Consider the following 2,290-nt stretch of genomic DNA (forward strand, 5'->3'; position numbering starts at 1 on the left):
GGCTGGCGCGGCACCGACCACGTGGGGCGACTGCCGGGCTGCCTCCGCCCCACAGCACCCCGGAACCTGCATGGGGCAAAGAGGGGGGGGGGGCGGTGGGACCCCCGGCCCCGGTGGGACCCCCGGCCGCAGCGCCCGGCAGCACCCCCGGCAGCGCCGGGCACCCCCACCGAGCTCCGGACACCGCCGGGCGGCAGCCGGTCCCCCCCGGTAGCGCCAGGCCGCCGCGCGCCTCGCCGGGCCGGGCCCCGCACCCCGAAGGTGGCACCTCGCCCCCCCCCGGGCAGCACCGGGCACCCCCCGCCCGGGCAGCACGTGCACGGCCTCAGGCAGCACGTGCACCCCTCGGGCGGCGTGTGCACCCCACCCGCTCGATGTGCACCCCACTGATGGCACGTGCACCCCACCCACAGCACCCCCGTGCAGCACCAGGCACCCCCACCCACTGCACTGGGCAGCACCTGCAACCCCCCAGCACCTGCACCCCGCTGGCAGCACCAGGCACCCCTCTGTGCCCATCACCCCACGGCAGCACCCCCAGCTGCGCTCTGCACCCTGCTTGCCCCCAGCTGCACCCCCAGACTCAGCAGCACTGCCCTCCAGAGCCCTTTGCAGCGCCGTGTGCCCATCGCACCCCCATAGGTGACAGCACGGATCCTATAGCTCATGCGCCAGCACGTGCATCCCACGGCCATAGGCACCCCTGGCTGATGCTCCTGCCAGCACCCAGAGACAGGCTGTGCCGCCGGTGCAGCGCGGTGCACCCTGCGGACAGCACCCCCATCCTGCACCCTGCGGACAGCACCCCCATCCCGCACCCTGCAGACAGCACCCCCATCCCGCACCCTGCAGACAGCACCCCGGCAGTGCCCACCCGCCCGCAGCACCGCACAGGCAGCGCTGTGGCACCCCAAAAGCTCTGCCTCAGCTCCAACGCTGCCACACGCCCACGGCTGGTGCTGACATCCCATGGAGGGTGCTGTGCACCCCACGGACGGCACCGGACCCAGGGACGGTGTCCTCCACAGACACCCCCTGGCTGCACTGCCCCACTTGGAGTGTCCAGCAACCCCTGACCCCGCCAGCCCAGGCCCTGCTTGTGCCCGAGCCCCCGTGGCCAGGGGGTGCCGTGGGCTGTGCACCCCGTGTGCTGCGGGATGCCCTGGGCATGGTTCACACCAGCGCACTGTGCCGCAGACCTGTGTGCCATGCGGGGACTCCTGCTCCACGCTGGGTAGCCATGTGTCATGTCAGGTAGCCACACATGATGCCAGAGAGCCACATGCCGTGTCACCGACACGGCTCTTGCACCCCCAGCCCCACCATGGCGGTAGGGCAGGTGGAGGTGGCGGCTCCGGCCTCGCCACCGCCTGTGTCCATGTGCGGAGCAGTGGCAGGAGCTCGTGTCTCCGGAGGGATCTCCAGTGCTGCCAGGGGACAAAATCCCCAGCCACCCCAGCACCGCCGGCGGTTGAGCCTGGATGGGTGTTGTGGGGCTGTCAGCAGCGCAGCGGGAGCTGCGGAGTGCCAAGGGGTGCTGGGGGTGCCAGATGCTGGATGGGCATGGGGGGCCTTGTGCGGGTCCCTGCACAGCTCGAGGGGTCTCACGTCCCCACGCCAGCACCGAGCAGCCGGCCTGGCCCTGTGTCCCATGGGGCTGGTGGCCGGGTGGGCATTGTCACCTCGGGCCGTGGCTCTGGCTCAGGGCGGCCGTGCAGGTGACATCCCGCACCCCAGGGTGGGGGGACCGGTGTGGGCAGCCCCGCCCGTAAGCCGGGACCTCCCGGGGCCACGGACACTTGGGGGCTCCCGGGCAGGACGCAGCGGGGGGACGAATGCGACGCTGCGGGGACGGATCCCGGGGGAGGCGATGCCGGGGGGGCCGGGGCGGTGCCGGGTCCCTGCCCCGGCGCTTCCTGCTGCCCAAACAAGGCAGCCCCGGCGGCCGATGAGTAAGGGCGGGCAGGGCCGGGGGCCGGGGTGTCCCCGCCGTGGGGGCGGGCGCAGGCAGCGCGTCCCGGCCGTATTAGGAGCGATCGGGCCGGTGGCAGCGGGACGCCCGGCCCCGACACCGCCCCGCGGGGACCTCGGGCCGGGCGGGGGGAGCGGGAGCAGGAGCAGGAGGAGGAGGAGGATGAGGATGAGGAGGAAGGCGCCGCGCCCGGCCCGCCCCGCGGTGATGCGGAGTGTCCGTCCCCCCGCCCGCCCGTGCGCAGCCTCCGTCGCCGTGGTGACACAGCCACCGTCCCCTCCCGTCGCCGTGGTGACGGGCGGATGGGGTGATGGGGTG

The sequence above is a fragment of the Patagioenas fasciata genome, chromosome 18, assembly GCF_037038585.1.
Source record: "Patagioenas fasciata isolate bPatFas1 chromosome 18, bPatFas1.hap1, whole genome shotgun sequence".
Taxonomy (NCBI): domain Eukaryota; kingdom Metazoa; phylum Chordata; class Aves; order Columbiformes; family Columbidae; genus Patagioenas; species Patagioenas fasciata.